Raw genomic sequence first — 19,914 nt, forward strand, 5'->3', positions numbered from 1 at the left:
TCTTGGTACGATTGAACTGAAGTAACTGATGTTATTGATGGTACAGTTGTAAGGCTTTCACAGCTCGGTACGACAGGTACTATCACTGTAGTTGGCATCTTTGAGCTTCCGGCAACATGCTGTTCCTCGTTTGAGATGAAAAGAGCTTGTTTATCAACACGAAGACGACAGGACGTGCAAATGCGAAAACCAGTATTCAATCCTGATGCTTCAGAATATCCAATCGATTTTAATTTTTGGATGGTAATATTCGAAATATTCCTCAGCTCTTTCGAGCTCTTGACTTCCTCGAACGGCCGAATGCACCTGATAAAACATGCTCGTTCACTCATGTTGCTTCCTGTATTAAAAAAATTAAAAATAATAATCTTTAAAAATGATTTCATTGAAATACAACTGAAGGTTATGCTTACCTTTTAACCAAATGGTGTTACACTTATTTCCTATGATAACTTTTTAAGATGTATGCGGTAAAAAGCAACCTTTGTGATCAACTCATTTAAGTATCAGATCGATAGGTATAATTTCTACATTAGGTACAGACAGATGTTTTTGGTGTTCACTACTACAGTGTTGAGTATTTGACTTATTACCCTTAAGATCACTGATACAACTATGCAAAATTGAAGACAATGAATAAAAAAGAAAATTAATCGCTAGTTTGAGCATCATTTCACTTTTATTTAGTTCTAGCTCAATATTCATCAAATGAATTTTTTAGTTTTGTTAGTAACGATACCTTTTCATGGTATCAGATGTAATGAATCCTAACTTTTCAATAGGGCCTGTGTAGAAAAACACTAATGAAATAAACATATCTATATTGCAAAAACGGCTTGCTTGATTGCATTGGTGTCTTCGAAAAAGTTGTGCAAAATTAAAATGCAATTCTTGAAAAAATATACACGGTTGAAAAACATGTGCTTTTAATGTAAATGTAAAAATCGTGAAATTTTCAAAAAATCATAACTTTTTTGTTTTTGAGTTTACCATCACCAAACTTTGCCAGTTTGTAGCAAATATTATGAGCTTCAATGAGGCTTAAAACAAAAATGTACTTTTTGAGAAATTAATTTTTTTAATAAGAAATATATTTTTTTTTCATTGAAACAAACGAATTTTTTTACAGTGTATATTTTTAACATTATTGCCAAAATAATATCTACAACTTTGCTCAAGACACCAAATTAATCGAACAAAGCGTTTCAGCAATAGAAATTTTTTAACTAATTAGTACTATTTTTACACAGGCCCTGTTAGAAAAGTAGTCGTGATTCAATTTGAAGAACTGATAACACAAATTGGCATCTTTACTAAAAAAGAACAACTGTGCAAATTTTCATCAAAATCAGAGCCGACAAATTAAAAAAAAAATAAAAAATTCGTCAATCTGTAGAGAATTGCTCAAATGTAATTTCAATAAACTGTTTGAAAAATAATGGGCTACGACATTTTTCCAAATCTCTTTCTCCGCCGTTTGCTTGTAATGTAGAAATACACGACCGCCCGTGTGCTGGCTGTTTTGTTTTGCTCTGGACGATGGTTTTTGCAAAAAATGTACTGTTGCCACTACTGGTTTCAATACGCTTTTACAAATTTCTCAGATGAGTGAAACTATTGTCCACAACCTATTTTTCTTCGGAAACATTTCTTTTTGAATCACAGAGAACGTTTCTATTTGAATCATGAAACTTAGGTAAACTTTTTCAAAGATAAGTAGTTACATGATCGTTACGTGGTGCTAAAATCTCCTGATTTCTTATATGAATATGCCACTAATGGCCAATTTGGCGCTAGTGTCGATCAATTTTCTGTTAAACATTTTTACTGGATGCTAACGGCAGTGTCTAGTGTAATTTGAGCAACGCCAGCGCCATCATGTTGTCAAAAAGGGTTGGGCACTCGGTATTGACGGTGCATGAGTGCAGTTCGCTTCAACGTTTGTTCTATGTGGTTGAACTGTATATATTTCATTATCAAACCGTGCTTTAACTTTCTGAAATACTTTATAGTAAAAATTAATGCATCCAATGTTAAAGAACTTTCCTGTTCTAACTCAAAACACCAAATCACATATCACATGTACAGACTGAAACTTACAGAATCTCGCAAATTTAAGCAATATGTCACGCAGCTTGGTTTGATCCATACATTCGGTGACCGGTTTTCGGTGGATGAGGGGTGCAAATAAACGATCAGAGGATTGAATTTCTATTTTTTTTTGTCTTCAACACCACTTAAGGACTGTATCGAAAATAAGTTTTATACGTATTTTTCCTCCGAATCCGTAAAAAAATATAATTTTAGAAGGAAAAGTTTTCCGATTTTTTATGTCACGTCCTTCTTTAAAAGATAACAATAGCTACTCTTATGAGATTTCAGACAGTGTATTTTCGTGTTTTTTTAACGCATTTTATATTTTTGAATATTTCAACGTTTCGGAAGTCTTAATATTCATTTAAAAATGCTCTTTACAATTGCCTATCAGCAATCGGTATTCAATAGGTTGTAGCTGCAAACAGGTTGAGTTGGGTCGTCTTCGGTGATTTTTTTTTTTCCATTTTCCAGCAAGAATGGATTGATTTTAAAGTAGGCCAAAACAATTGACATTTTTTGCGAATAGTTTTTTCGATGCAAAGGCTACTAAGATCATGAAAGAGCTTTAAAAAATATTGTACAAAGAGTGCGAAATACCTGTTTTGCCACACTGTCCAAAATCTATAAGAGGAGCTAAATGTAAGATCATAAAAGTAGCTAACAGATTTTTTTTTGTTTTTGTGATATTAACATCTTAAAAAGGACATGACATAAATAATTGAAAAACCTTTTTTGTTCTTAAAATATGTTTTATATGGATTTGGAAACGAAAGCTTCGTCTACATCTTATTTTCGATACAGGCCTAATCATTCGATATGGGAATGTGTTAACATAAATATAGAAGAAATCAACGCGTTGCTGCTGCCAGCATGCTTCCGTATCACATTTGTTTCCCAGGGATCTCTTCAGCTTTATCTTCTGCTGCGTAAATGTGGGTGTTAGCGCATGGTACGTTGCGAACAGAACCTTGTGTTCTATGCGTGGAAATATGTTCTGATCGGGAATGTGCTGAATAATAAAAACATAAAATCGATTCGAATGGATTTCATGCTTGCGAAATAGAGACAATTGATTTGGAGAATGGGAAGTGTGTCAATTCGAATCATCACGATGCATTGGTTTGGTGGAATTGTTTGTCACATTGGATGTATGAATTTATGAGGGTTTTAACATTTCCATCCATCATCATACCAATCATATTACTCCACTTAATATTATTGCATAAAAAGTGTGTGGTTTTTTGGATGGAGCTTCAGTGCTTTAAAGATGGGTTCTAAACATTTCTTCTGGCAGAGCTGCACTGATAGGAACGAGTTCCTGTTGCAAACGACCTCACTGATGGAGAGGGCCAATGGCCATAAATAAAGTGTACGCCAATACCGGACTATTGAATGGAAATTTATTCCTCAGAGAAGAAATCAGCTCAAAGATAAACGGTCCATTGTTTGCTCGTACGAGTTTAGTTCGTGTTTTATTTTCAAGAATGTAGAGGTGTTCGACTGTCTGGTTGATGAAATTAAAGCCGTTTAGTAATTAAAGATGACATTTCATAAAAAAATACAACATGATTCCTTGGTTTCAAGTCCAATACATTTTTTTTTATTTATTATAAGTAGTCACTTTAAGGTGAGTTACTATAGAAACCTTATTTCAGATTACTCTCATTATCACCTCAATATTTCAAGAACACATATCAGCTCTCAAAAGCATACAGAACTATGTAGTTCTATGAAACTGAAACTCATCGTTTGCTGCAGTGCAGCTACAGGTAGTTCCAATTTAATGAGTAATGTAGCTACAGAGTCCGAGATTTGTGCTATAGCAAATTTGAAGTGAAAGAGCACATCAACTATTTTTGGACTTTTCTAGGAATCGTCTTAACACTCTTGGGTCATTCACGCTTTATACGCGTAAAAAAAAACCGCGTAAATTCCGGAATCCGCGTAAAAAAAAACCGCGTAAATTCCAAAATCCGCGTAAAAAAAAACCGAGTAAAAAAAGACCGTGTAAGAAAAAACCGCGTAAAAAGCGATATACCGCGTAAATTCAGAAATCCGCGTAAAAAAAAACCAAAATCCGCGTAAAAAAAAACCGCGTAAATTCCGAAATCCGCGGAAAAAAAACCGCGTAAAAAAAAACCGTGTAAAAAAAACCGCGTAAAAAGCGACTCCAGTGTACAAGTTTTTAATAAGTAACTTTGGGTGGGTCACATACAGTCTACTCGAGCAAAGTCTGAGATCAAATTGAAAACTAAATTTGATGTTGTCGCTGATAACGCAGTGTTACAAAAAAAAGATAGAATGAAGTGACCCTGTTCTAACACCCCCAAAATTTAAAGTTTTTGTTAAAAACCCAATTTTGGGTTAGTGATCACATACTTTCAAGAATAACATTTCTCATCATGTTTTGATTTTTAAACCGTTTTGGAAATCAAAAAGCTAAAGGTTTTGAAATATAAACGTATTCATGGTGATTTTACTGAAATTCGTTGAGATGGTTTTAATTGAATTTGATTTGTATACAAAAAAAAATCTGAAAATGCCTTCCGGACCTTGAATACACGAAGCCCAGCTCGTTTCATGGTTTGCTGAACGAACCAGGCGGAATACTTTGCCTTCAGAGCCGAAAGGTTCGGATTAGGCTTGAAATAATCCAACACCTTCCGGGTCTTCACAGGGTCTTCGATTTACTTCCAGCCCACCGCTCAGTCGTCTGGGACTCCTTAAACGATTTTACCACCCACAGTTGTATGGGTGATTCCCAGTTGTCTTCCGATCCATCTCATGGTCGCAGTCGGATTTTCCATGACGGCGCGCAAAATTCTCCGGCGATTTTCTTCTTGTTTCGATGACATCTCAATAACCACTGAACCGATTGTTATGAAATTTTGCACAAATGATCAAATGATTTTCATCAATTTTTACCCACGGATAAAAAAGTTACACACGCATAAAAATGGTGCATTTTTGACGTAGACTACGTATTACGGGAAGGTACTGGGGGTAAATCGAAAATCTAAAATTGCGACCGTCACAAAAATGTGTAATTTTTTGAACGCTCTAAACTTTGTCGTTTTGTAGATGAAATTAAAATCCGAATACACCAATCGATAGGAAATACCTTTCGTAAGCTGTTGCAATAAACTTTTTTTCAATTTTTCATAAAAAAAACTGTTCTAAATGGACAAATAACAAGTGATAATTTTATCACTGTTTTCATGAAATAAACGTTCTCCCCAAACCCAGTCCTCATAATCAAGTACAATTTGGTTGCACATCGTGCTGCTTGAATTAGAAAAGTTATAAAACAGCGCTACTAATGTGCCTCAACTCATTTTCGCTTCGGACGGCGGGTAAACAGGTAGCAGCAGCAGTAGCAGTAGCAGCAGTAGCAGCAGTAGGAAGGCGGTTCCTGTCAAGCGCGCAGAGTTCGAATTTTGCACCTCGAATTTTGGGCGTCGTTCCCGTCGAGATCATTGGCTGCTGGTAGCGGTATCGCCTCGATGGTGCAAGCGCTCCTTGCCTGAATGATAACGATAAATCTCGATTACTTTTCGGAAGGACATATAAGCTTTTGTAAACAATGCATTTTATCGTCGGTTTGGCATAACTAATTGCTCGCCCCACATGCTAACACCGCTAACAGGTTGGGGAAAATTTTCCCCTATCTCATGGTAGTACTAGCCAGTGCTGTAAATTCTCAAAATCATTTGAACATTTTTGATGAAAATGAGAAAAGTAGCTATTCGCTATCAAAGGGGACCTCCTCCGAATGGGTGATATCAGTTGCTTAGTCATTTGACGAAGACATGGATCATTCTCATTTGAGAAACGCTATATATCATTCGATTGAGTGTAACCTACACACAAACGGAGCTCTGGTCGACATTCCGGCGAAAAAGCTAAGCCAACCCGACACCAACCTGACTTCTATCAAACCCCAACCCGATGTTGACCCGACATTGACCCGACATAAACCCAAAATTGACCCGACATTAACACGACATTGGGTCGACATCGACCTTAAATTAGCCTTACATTGATCCGACATCGGGTCGACTTGTCTGTTCGGGACCATTTTCCTGGATTTCTTCCATACTCCACTGTCGTATATCAAATGATACTGAGTGACTCAATTGACAGTGACAATGAACTTCGAATGAGAAAGGGGCTCTTCAAATTATGGTCATGTGAGAATTCGTTTACACAGAATTGATTGAATGGTTGTAGTGGTTCATCTTCAATCGAATGATATGAAAATTTACAGCACTGGTACTAGCATGCGTGGGCGAGCTACCAGTTACGCCAAATCGACGATCAAATGCGTTGTTTACAAAAGCTGATACGTAATCGATAAATACTTCTTGGGCTGTGTACCAATTGCCGAGTTAAATTTAACTCGTGGTTAAACGTGACAGTAAGTTATTTTCAATGTTCGAAAATGCCGGAAATTGATCAGTTTTCAAACAGAACTCAGCCACGGTTACCAAAATTTAACTTCTAGTCGGTCCGAAATAACCACGCTCGTATAGCAGGGTTATTCGATAACTCATCTGTCACTTTTAACCACGAGTTAAATTTAACTCGCCCATTGCGAGCCTTGGTAATAAAATTAGGGCCATCTATAAATTACGTATATTTTTGACCAATTAACCCCTCTTCCCCCTTGGAGCGTGTTATGCAATACACCAATACATGGCTGGTCCCAACTACTGAAACCACTCTCCTACTACCAATTCAAAAGAATCTTATTACTTATTATTATTCCTTGCGTGAGTCGCATCGCGTCAAGTCGCGTGTTGCGTCTACCCTGGCCGTACCCTTACGCAGCATCGTCTTGCCATCCTCAATCCATGCATCGCAAACAGTTAGAAGTAAATTGCACCAGGTTCGTGGACACGGAGCGCTTCGGGTAAAAAGAAAAAAATAAAGGGTTGTGTCCTAGGCACGACCGCAGTATGACGTAGTAACCTATCTATCTTTCTCTATCTATGATGCATGATATATGCATTTAGGTTAACATCCGACGTCCCTCCTTTTTTAGATGCAGCAGGAATTTTCCACCATTTCCCAAAAAAGATAAGAAAAATATTAAAGCTGCTCCTCAAACTTCTCAAAAGAAATCCAAGTCCGAACGAGGTTTGCTAGCTTTTTCGGACATTGTGGAATTCATATTAAATATGTTCAACATACAAGACCCTCTTAGAAGCTTAGTTTCTGCCTTAGCTACTACCAACTACGATACTTTTAAATTGACCGTTAAATGCTTGTTCGATGAACAACTTGCGAGTGTTATGTCTGTTTGTCTGTGATTGTGGTTTGTTTAAAATGTATTTCCCGGAAAAAAGTGATCGTCAAAGTCCATGTCTTTTTCGGGTTATTGTTGGTGGGGGGGAGGTTGTTGCGAAGGGGGAGGGGATTTACATACATTGCTTTTCCTCATTGTGTCGCATTCCTCATTGTGGTCACGCCGTGATCCACCTTTAGCCACTGACTTGGTCCTGCATGCTGCAGGACCAAGTGCCACGCCGTCCGAGACGATAATGAGCAAAAGCACGATAGCAGCGCTCTTTTATATCTTTTCAGGTTCAAGCAGAACGATGTGCAACCGCACCTGACAGGATTTCCCGAATTTTTTATGAATGGGGCGGAGTAAAAAGTCCATGCCTTTTTCGAGTTATGTTAAGGGGTAGGAGGGGGGAGGTTGTTAAGGGGGAGGGGGTTTTACATGCACGTTTTTTCAAGTCTCATCCCTCATTGTGGTGGACACGCCGTGATCCACCTTTAGCCACTGACTTAGTCCTGCATGCTGCAGGACCTAGTGTCACGTCGTTCAAAGCGGTAATGAGCAGAAGCAGGAGAGCTGCACTGATTTATATCTTTTCAGGTTCAAGCAGAATGATGTGCAACCAAGTGGTATTCGTTTATGAAGACTGGGTTTGGGAAAAAGGCTTGTTTCATGAAAACAGTGATAAAATTATCATTTGTACATTTTCAAAAGTTTAATTACAGAAAAATTGGAAAAATATTTATTTCAACAGGTTTGTAATGTAATATCCTATCGATTGGCGTATTTGGATTTAAATTTCATCTATAAATGACAAAGTTACAAGCGTTCAAAACCTAACACTCCTTCACCAAACATATTTTTTGATTTGCACCCCAGTATAGTCGACAAAGACGTAGTTCTACGTCAAAACCGTGTTGGTCTGTATCGTTTTATTTTTTGCAGCACGCGAACAGAGAATCATTTATGATAATCTCGAACAGTTTTGAGCAGGCACACAGGGAGGTGATTCAACGATAATTTGCGACATTCCGATTATCTTCTTTTTTGTAGACTGGGAACAGATAAGAAAGTTTCCAGCGGCAGAGGAACTCACATTGCTGTGCCGAGAGATTGAATAGCCTCGCAAGTGGAAGGCAGAGATTGACTACACAACGTTTGGAACTGATGACGGAATGCCGTCAGGTCCGGTGGCGAACGAGAGCTTTAGTTTGCGTGTTGCGGCTATCACCATGTCTTCTGAAATGCGCGGAATATCGAAACTAAACACAACACGTGGCATCCCAACAGTAGCATCCAGCACTTGTGTCGGCGAAGCGGAGAAATCATGGAACACTTGCTCGGTCCAAGCAACCCGAGGATTCTTCACTATTAACAAGACATAAAAAGTAATAAGCACTCCCTAATAAACAAACGAACTGTATCCCGGATGGGTAAACTATCTCACAAATGGTTTGGATGATACCCCGAACACGTCGTTAAGCTCTCTTTTATGGTTATTTTTATTAGGGCTACGATGTGTTCCTGTGATTACCGGAAAATCCTGTTTCCTTAGTTTGAAGTATATTCAAGACTAGGAATCGGTGGTAGATCTTACATCCCGTAAAGTACCACGAAAAGTGATCTTCAAAATGACAGTGATTAACACGTGATCAGTCATTTATTTATGACTAAACATCAACAGGCGTCACTGGTCCCAATGGTCCAACCTAAACTAAACATGAAAAGTACCAAAACTAATCATCAATAAGTACATAGATAGTCATCTCGTAAAAAAGGAACATTACATACTAGACACACTAAACTGAAAAAAAAAACGAACTAAACCTCCGGCGAAGCAGCTGGCGAGCCAGGTCAAAGTCAAACAGTGCAGAAACCCTATTGAAGAGTCTCTGTAAACCACCGATTGCACCTAATATACTATAATTAGTTCGCTATATGGGAAGGCGTAGCATTGAATTATTCCGTAGGGCTCGGGGTTGATCATTGATGTCAACTTGCTCAAAGAGAACAGAGAAATCGGTGCGTCCTTGCAAAATATCCGCAATTAGCAATGCCCTTGATGTGCCTCTTCGGACCGACAGGGGCTCCAGATGGATCAGTTGCAAACGAATTTCGTAGCCTGGCAATCGAAAAGGATCCGTCCACGGCAGTTTACGTAGCGCATATCTCAAGAACCGTCGATGAACAGATTAAACTCTTTCAACACCGTTGTTGTAGTAAGGAGTCCATTCAGCCGAGCAGTATTCTAATATGGAGCAAGACAAGGAGCAGTAAAACGATTTAAGGCAGTAGATATCGGTGAAGTCTTTGGCAATCCTGAAGATAAACCCAAGAGTTCTGGAAGCTTTGTCGACGGCATACGAAGTGTGCTGCTTGAAAGAGAGTTGTGTATCCAAAATCACACCTAGGTCCTTAATTTGGCTGACGCGCTCAATTTTAGTGCCTAACAAAACATACTTGAACATAATAGTCTCTTTCTTGCGAGAAAAAGAGAAAACCGAGCATTTGGGAGGGGTAAACCTACATATGATTCAGAATACCAATCACCAAAAGCATTCAACTGACGTTGAAGGAAGCAACAGTCTTCAATTGAGTAAATTCGAAGGAAGAGCTTAAGATCATCTCGAAGGAAGAGTTTAAGATTATCTGCGTGGACTCAATTACCAGATTCACGTCGTTGAAGTAAATCAGGAAAATCAGCGATCCCAGGTGACTACCCGCATACCCCAGCCGGACGTGGCAGCGAACATACGGAACTGGTGATCACCAATGATAACAGTAAGATAGCGATCGATAAGGTACGACTGAAACCATTGCGCAAGGCAGCCGTGGATACCAAGCCAGTTCAGTTTTGCGATTGATATGCGGTGATTCAATCTAGCGAAGGCAGCAGAGAAGTCAGTATAAATGACATCCGTCTGGATATAGGAAGTAAGCCGTGTTCGAATAATTTAGCAACAACGCTAAGCGTTGTTCGGTAGCTGCCAACGTTTGCTGTTTGCTGCCCTTCTTGTGTACTGGAAACATGTGCGCTAGCTTCCAACAGGATGGGAAAACGCTGACATCCACGGACCATTGAAAAACGTGCAGCAGTACAGACCCACGTTACGGGGCTCTGACATTATTCCACTTTCTTGTTAAAATGCCTAGAAGATAGATAAGTCCTAATACGTCATATTTTCTCAGTACCACCGCCATATTTGTGGGTTGGGACATTTTTCAAGGGGCTGCTCAACAAACAATTTGAGTTGATCAACAGCTGAATAAGCCACTTTTTAGCTGAATAAGCCACTTTTTAGCTGAAGAAGCTTATTTTTGCCTGAATAAGCTCGTATTTAACATTCAATGTTTGTTGGGTGTATCATTTCGCTGAGTTTCGCCGAAGAACATTTCACCGAAGGACATTTCACCGAATGGATGATTTCGCCGAATGGGTCATTTTGCCGAATGGGTCATTTTGCTGAATGGGTAATTTTGCCGAATTTTACAACTCGAAAGAACTGCTCATGCTTAAAAGAAGGAAGCATTCCTATAAATCAAAAATATTGATTATGTATTTATAAATTTCTGAAATTAGCACAACTTGAAAGAACTAGTCACATTTAAAAAAGGAAACATTTCTACAAATGTAAAACATTGATTATTGAAATATTTCTGAAATCAGTACAGCTCCAAATAACTGCTCATGTTCAAAATAAGGAAGCATTCCTCATGTACGCCTGTAGGAATATGCAGAGCAGCTGGTCACAAGCTATATATTTTATTTCCGTTTCTCATACATTTCTCCTTTATTAACTAAAAAATTCTCCAGAAAATCTAGATCGCAACGAAATTTGTTCAAATTTGGCACAGATGATGGTAAACAGGGGGTTTTGCAACGACTCCAAATCCCAGAATCGATCCGAATACGAAATTTATCAGATCATATCTGTACAGTAAATTTATTTCCACATCTGGATGGCATCAGGAAATGAATCACTGGAAGATCTTTCATATTCCGCTAATTTGACTAGATTCCATCCACTAAGAAAAACAAAATCGAGCGTTTTACTAAAATTACTTAAACTTCATACAGACTCTGCCTATAATGTCCAAGACTATACCGATAAATCAATAAATAGTGTTTCAAACACCACCCAAGATTTCAAAAATCTATCTTTTAACAGTGTTCCAAAAAATTGTCCATTCAGGCTCAGTTTTGCTATACATTGTACTTTAGTTCAAAAATGTCACGTTTTTAAGGAACCGCTCTATTTAAGAGACAGCATTGTCCTACAAACGTGTATGAGATCAGCAATACAAGTCACCGCATAAATATTAGAGATAGGGTAAATGGCTCTAATGTTGGCCTATAGATCTAAGATTGGGCCCATCGCTAAAAATTTGCTATTTATCAATTTTATCTAGATTAACGCGTCATTAGGACGGTACTTATGGATATTTTTGATCGCTATTGAAAATTTAGTCGCTTGTTGAATATATGTATGGGCCCAAGTTAGGGGCATTTAGGCCGGCATTACATCCATTTTCCCTACCTACCAATAATATGAGAGGGAAACTTCAAGATAGTGTTTTAAAATGTTCTAAACATATGTTCCTGGAGTAATTTTCTTCAAGTGGTTCTCACGTAAGAATAATGCAACATGGCAGTAAATGGCCAATATCGTGAATAATATCCCAATTCATAAAGAGGGCTGTACCTAACAAACAGAACGTTTCAGGGCATCTAATATACTCAAATATGATTAGATTTTTCTGTTCTAGACAAAAATATTCCATATTTCAATTTATGTGACCATCCCTAGGTCACCATGCAGCATAAAGTTCCTGCCCGTCTGCGTCCGAGTAGCGGAAAAAATCCAGACAACTCGCACTGGTCAAATCCCAAACACCGAAGGGCAGTTCTCAAATAAAAGTTCTGAAAACTCCACCGCCACAAAAAAAAAACACAATGCAATCGCTGCCACACAAACGCAACGTTTGGATGATTGTATTTTCCAAAAGTGCAACCTAACGGTAACATGCAGCATCTGGAATTTTTGAAACGATTTTGCTCCTCTGTGCAGCGCTCTTTATTGAACAAAAAGAGGAGGACGGCAAATCGATTAACACACATTGCGCGTTCCATTTTAAATTGCCAATGATGCCAAATGTGATGTGCTGTCTTCTCGATCATTTGTTTTTTTTTTATCGGAAAGATAAATTGGGCGACAAATTTCAGATTATAATTTGATGCTTGACGAATTTTAAACCTTCGATTGTGATATTTCGTAAAAGGGTTGTTGTCCCTAAGGCCGGTGTCTCCAATATTGAGCCGATTTCAAAGAAATGTATGGATAGTTTTTCACTAATTTGCATTGATCTAAGAAAAATATAATAACAGGAGATTTATATCGATTGGCCCAATCTTTAGATCCATAGGCCAACATTAGAGCCGTTTCCCCTAAATTTCAATTGTCGATAGCTCATTCTCGGTAGATGATTGGAATAAATTTCCAACTGAAAACCACTAACCTATTGCATTTGCATTTGGTTATTCAAATAAATGACGTAATAACATCAAAATTTCAAACTTACTGGTCAATGTATTGTGGTAGTTTTGTACTTCATTAATGAAATCAAATTTTCCAAAGGATCTAGTTAGAAGCACTAACAATCAATGTCAACAATGTGGTCTAGACATACCTACAAGGACACAGTCAATCTTTTCTCTCCAGCCAAGCACACACTTTTCCTATCAAGAGCAATATAATGCCATCCACAAGAGTGGACAAGTCATCAGACAACTAGGTACCTACTGACAGCAATTCCTTGACTCATATCTCCCATCAGCATGTTCGTTGAGATGAAGATCGTTCATGTATCATATAATGACTTTAACTATCCGTACTCTTTAAAAGAGACAACTCGTTCAGACTCGACTCGACTGGGATGGGAAAAACAGGAGGTTCCTATGTTTCATTCATCCATTCCTCGACTATGTTAAACACGGTCCTAGTGGGGTAGCCGTTATCATCATCGTTCTCTCATACACCCTTGATATCATCATCTATTGCCCTAATACTATGCTATAGCTCTTCTTTTGTCTGCTCAATCCTGGCCAGACGGAGAGTCACCGTAGGTACGGGCAAAAAGTCCTCTAAAACAAATTCTTCTGTAGACTGAACTGAAGTGGTCGTAGCTTATAGTGAGTCGTAGTGGTGAGAATGGTTAAATGGCACAATAAAAATTTAAAATCCATTGTTGCCGTGAAGTTTATCCTGTAGGTTACGACCATTCTATGTTATTAGCTCATAAACGAGAGAACTCTTATTTAATGTGAAACGATGCAAGTTGTTGAATTGAACGTACAATGGCAACCAATCATCATCAAAGCTGTTATTAATTTTCTAATGGCTACAGACACTTGTTAAAAACATGAAGTAGAAAATGAGATGTAAATGTTCAGATCAAAATTGCTGCATAGGGATTAAATTATTATTTTAAATCTGACAAGTTCTTCTTCTTCATGGTATAGAAGTAGGCTGCGCTGAAAAACTTTCGTGGTTTGTTTTGGCTACAGATTTTCTTCTACGATTTAATCAGATTTCAATATTTTTTCAGACTTGTGGTTATGTGAAGTCATCCGGTTAAGTTCTTATAGTCATCTGATTGAATTTGCAAAGTACTTGAACTGAGATTGGATTTCAAGTTTGTTCTTAGCTGTCAATAGCAGCAGCTGTGTTTTCGATGTGGATCACGCGATAGTCTGTTTATTCGATTGCGACTATTGTTGCAGTGCTTGTTCATAATCTGCAGCCCGCCGTTGCCGTTGGAAGTAAACAGCAGTTTGAATTATCAAAGACTGCGTAGCCGTTGCAATACAATATTAAACGATACAGGCGATCCTCCACCAGTTCTTTTTTACATCTGTATATACATCCCGTACACCTATGTACTGCCCATAAACGAAGAAACGACTAATATGCTACCCAAGTCAACTCGCCAAAAACAGCATCACGTGGTAGGTATGATCTGTATTCATGACCGTGCGGTAAAAGATTGCTGAAAAACTGGCCCTCAACAACCAAAACGACAGCAACCTGAGTAATCATTATTAGCGAAATCACAACATCAATTTTAGTTTTCAATTTGATCTCAGGCTTTGCTTGGGAATACGGTCGCAAAAAGCCGTGTCCGGAAGTTGTACGACCAGAAGTTAACGAAACCACACTGCTGCGTAATGGATGACGAGACATATGTGAAGGCGAACGTCAACCAGATTCCAGGAAACCTATATGTGACTACCAAGGATAAATGTGATGTTTTCCGAGAACCCCCGGACACAGAAGATGTCGAAGTTCGCCAAGAATTTCTTAATTTGGAAAGCGATTTGTACTTGCAAAAAGCGGAGTACATCTTCCGTTACCGCAAGCACCACGAATGGGCAGGTGTATTTGGCTCACTACGGTCCGACGATCTTCTGGCCGGATTTAGCTTCATGCCACTACACGAAAGACGTGCTAGAGTGGCAAGGCGAATGATGTCGATTTCGTGCCGAAAGATCTGAACCCCTGAAAACATGTTTATCAATATCGCGCGAAAGTCTGTTATTGACAATGACAAATCTCAGCACTGGTTAGTGCATTGGAAAAAGGTAATACGAAACCTAAACAACCGTAGACATTACAGAATTCAGTTAAAAGAAGATCACAAATTCACCAACATGGTTGTTTCAAGAGCTGTACGATTACCAATATCTTATTTTGATTCACTCGGTAGGTCTCCTTCCACCTGGTTGATCCAACCCTAAATCATTCTTCAAGATCTTTAAAATTCCCCGGTAATCTAGAATTTCCAATATTTTCACATACATTATTTATTTATTTCTACTTGTCAACAGATAAAATAGTTACCCTAATGACAATTTTCTATATCTAAACATCAAAACTGCTTCAAACACAAAATTAACGCAAACATCTCTTAAAGCTACGCTTATTTTTCTCGCGGGACACATTAAAATCGAACACATAATAACAACTATTGAAAACGCGGCACATACTCAACATTGGTTCGTGTACGCCATAGTTGGTCCTCGAACGCCGGTTGTTGAAGAACGCATGCAGCCGGAGGTCCCGTCGTTGAGTGTTGATGTCAAGAAGACTGAGAAGTGTGGAGCAGTCGACGTTCCCTTGCAGAAGATCCGCAACGAAACAAGCCTTCGCCACATTACGCCTTCCTTCCAAGAGCTCCAGGTCGATGAGGTTACAGCGACTTTCATAGCTCGGCAAGTTACGCGGGTCGCGCCAACGAAGGTGTCGCAACGCAAACCGAATAAATCTTCGCTGAACAGCTTCAATTCTATGGATAGAATGGCGACCAAACAACGGCAGAGTATTCCAGTATAGGTCGAACCAGGGAACAGTATAAAGCCTTCAGGCAATACACGTCCTTGAAGCTTTTGGCGAAACGGAATAAAAATCCTAGCTGCGATGAAGCTTTAGATACAACATAAGCAATGTGATCCTTGAACGTTAATTTGCAATCGAGCATGACTCCCAAGTCCTTGACAGTCGATTCGCGTTTCAAGCTTATTCCTCTTAAGGTGTAATCGTGGAAATGCATCGCCCGTTTACGGCCAAAGGAGATGACCGAGCACTTGGACACATTTAAAGACATCCTGTTTATCCGGCACCAATCATCAAAGACTTCAAGTTCTTGGTGGAGGAAATGAGCGTCTTGAGGCCCTTTTATTACGTAGTAGAGCTTCATGTCGTCGGCGTACGAGAGTTTAAGGCATTTGAGGATCAAGTTCACGTCGTTCATATACAACAGGAAAAGCAATGGCCCCAGGTGGCTGCCTTGAGGAACACCAGATGTAACAATGAAGGGTGGAGAAGCGTAGTCACCGATCTTAACAGACATAGATCTGCCAGTCAGATAGGAGCGAAGCCAGGTAAGTAGACTCCCATGAACACCCATTTTGTCATATTTAGAGATGGTAATTTCATGGTTCACTCTATCGAAAGCTGCAGAGAGGTCGGTGTATATGGCGTTATGATTGATGTCTCTTAGCCGAGGGCTCCCTCCAAATTAAAGCGGCTTTAGCCCATTATCGCCCTACCGTTAGTACGGCACTGGGTAGAATAATAGGAGGGAAGTTAAAAAAAAACTACCGAGAGAAAACGCAAGAATTTTCCGGGTGAAGTCAAAAAACATACGAAGGAAGACGGAAGTAGTTATAAGAGCAATTGGAATGGACATTTTGGTAAAATCTATCAATGGTAGTTAGAAGACGTCCATCCAAGTGATATCAAAAGAAACTTCAAAGGGTAAATAAAAAAAAAACTGGATGGATATCAGAAGAAGATTCCAGGGGAAGGTAGAGTTCCTCATGTATCGTTTAATAGAAAGTAAAATATACAGCTTTCAAATCACAGTGTAAAAAATATTTTCCAATTCCGGGTAATTCCCGAGAAAAGTCACAAACGGGTCGCCAAAGAAGGCCGAGATATGGAAACATAATCGAGTTTCGATTTATTTTTTTAAATATAGTATGTCACATCCCACGTTTTAGTTCTAGTTGGGTATATACATGCTTATAATGGTCATTTTGACCAGTGTTGTCAATCAGTGTTCGGAAAATTCAAAAACTCAAATCTCATGCTTGAGTTTTTCCGCCTATGAATTTTGCCTTGCAAAATTCAACGTGTCAAAAATCATCGAGGAGTTTTCAGGTTCAAACATTAATTTCTTTATATATTGACGTTAGTCATTGTTATTACTATTGTTTGTGCATCAGGGGTTGGAAAACTAACACAACGTGCATAAGAGTGCTATCAATTGGAGTTTAAGTAGTGTTTATGAGTTAAGAGCATTGATTATTTATCGGCGTTGAGGTGTGAGTGCGTGAATATGCATGAGAATATCATGCGTGAATTTTGTTTGCCGCATTCGCACGTGAATTTATTCTAGCAGGGAGGCTCAAAAAATGAGATTTGAGAATGAAGTAAAATGTATCGTTCAACAGAATTTGGCTCCATTATAATATTGTCCTCTTCCCTGGTAGCAACCGAGAACTGTCTGAAATGGTCAAAGTTAGAGGGAAATATAACACGATTTCTTGATGAAGCAATCAGTAAATATGCATAAACAATAAAAATTAAAAACCGTTCTATTTTGCCACGGTTTGTATTGGTTCGATTAAATGTTCAGACTTGTTGTCATCGTCATCGAACGAACACAGTAATTGCATTATATTTCGAGGCGTTGTGTTAGCGGGTGTGCATTTTTCAAACTTATCCGTTTGTTTTCCCGCCTAATCCCATTCATATTCGGATCGTGGTTTGTCCTCTGGATTATGCTGCTGTCTGTTGCTACTCGTAGACATCGAAAAGCCTGCCCTAAATCGAAAATTCAACGTAGTTATCTCCTAAAATGCCGGCGCCGGTGGTGTAGTGGTAAGCGTGACTGCTTTCTAACACTCCGATGGGTCTGGGTTCAATCCCAGCCGAGGTCGGTGGGATTTTTCTGAGGCATAAAAATCTCTGGTCACGTCTTCCTTCGGAAGGGAAGTAAAGCCGTTGGTCCCGGCCCATGTATGTTGAATGGGTGCGATATCCTACGCAGGTGTGGAAGCTGCCTTCCTGCACATTCGATTGCCGTCAATGGATGGCAATCGATGTCCGTCGGTGATTGGCACTAGATTGCGGAACAGAGACCGACGTTAAAAAAGGAAAGAAGATCTCCTAAAACCGCAAAACCGTCCCCGGCAAGTTTAAATTCGACTTCGCCGACAAATTTACCCGGAAGCTTTCGAACGAACATACAGTGGCTGCACAACTTATGGTTTTGACAATATTCCAGCGTTTAACGATTCACTTGCTGTGAAATTGTTCGGCGATCAGCTTGCATGGCGCGATTGTATTCATATTACCTACGCCTGATGAAATGTTGCAACCATGGCTGAATGAAATGTAAACAAACATGGAGATTATCATATTCGTGATGATGATTTTATAGCCAATTTGTTTATTATTCAGTTCCAACCTGGATCGGGTATCAAGATTAGATCTGCTTGTTTTCTGACAAACGTCAGTTTGCTCGTTTGTTTTTAATATCTAGGTCAGGTTGAGGTTAGCATTGACAAAAAGTTCGGTTTCGCACCCGATAATAAACGAATTCACTATTAGAATTTTTCTAAGAAATACTGCAGGTCATTTTAAATAATGTCGTATCCACTCATATGGGGCCTTCCGAGTGCTTTTAAATCCTAATTGGAGTTGTTTGTTTACGTGTCATTCAGCTTAGGGTGGCAAAATTTCGTCAGGCGTACTATGATTAAAATTAGTGGCGCAACTTGCAGGCAAGGTGATATCCGAATAAAACAACTTGTGCAGTCATAGTATGTTAAGACGAAAGTTGTATTTCATTGTCTCCAGTGAGGATAGTTTGGTTGTAAAAAATGAAATTATATGATTTGATATGGTATGGTTGTGGCAACATGCATGTCAATTTTGGTGCAAGACACGAAACTTTATTTTTTTTAATTTTTCCGTGTATTCTATGCATCTACTTTCTTCTAAAAAGTTTTTTTTATAGACCTCACAGGCTTTACGAAAAATATGTTCAAGGTAATGCAAAAAAGCCATTTTTTTCACAAAAGTACTTTGGGTTTTGATGTATCAGCATCTTTGGCATCGGAACCACACAGACTGAGTTATCGGGACTAAAATCTATTCTTAAAAACTAGTTTACTAATATTAAAATCAAAAGCTTCCAACACATCATTGAACAGTCAGCAACATTTGTCGAGTGGATTGTTATAGCCATAAGCAGTACAGTGTCCACGAGTCCACAAGAGGTACGTAATGCGTAGACGACGGACTGGAGCGTGGAAACTGATATCCCGGAGCACACTACTGCAGTCAATTTGATTACTAATTATGTCAAAAATAAATAGTCTCTGCAGGAAGATTCGGTGACTCGATAGTGTTCAATAAGCGCACATTTGTGTTCGTATGGTGGTAGGTTATCGGGATTGGTCCATGGAAGCTGTCGTAAGGCGAATCTGACCAAACTTTTCTGAATTTTTTCGATGCGCCTAGATTCCAGCCTAGATTTCTACTCCATATTCAAGAACACTACGAACCAAGAAGTAGTACAATGTATTCAAAGCGTGCATATCATAGAATTGTGCAGCGTTTCGACGCAGGAATCCAAGCAATGAATTAGCCTTTGCAATTGACATGGATATGTGCTCGTTGAATATAAGTTTGCAAGATATGTCCAAGATCTTTAATAGAATCAACTCGCTCAAGCGGAAATTGATTCATCGAATAATCATATCTGATCGGTGAGTGATCACGAGTGAAGGTAATGTGTTTTTTTTTTCCTTGATTTGTTTTCCGTCGATCTTGTTTTCCATGTCTTTATTAGTTTTTTATTAATTTCTATGTATAGTAGGAGTTGATCCAAATGCTCGCAGCTTACCCGAGGTAGTATTTTTTTTAACAATAAAAAATGAATTATCGGCTCCGTAAAGCTAA

Source organism: Ochlerotatus camptorhynchus, unplaced genomic scaffold (genome assembly GCF_037179485.1).
Source record: "Ochlerotatus camptorhynchus isolate MF236.1 unplaced genomic scaffold, CSIRO-AGI_Acam_v1.1 ptg000003l, whole genome shotgun sequence".
Lineage (NCBI taxonomy): Eukaryota > Metazoa > Arthropoda > Insecta > Diptera > Culicidae > Ochlerotatus > Ochlerotatus camptorhynchus.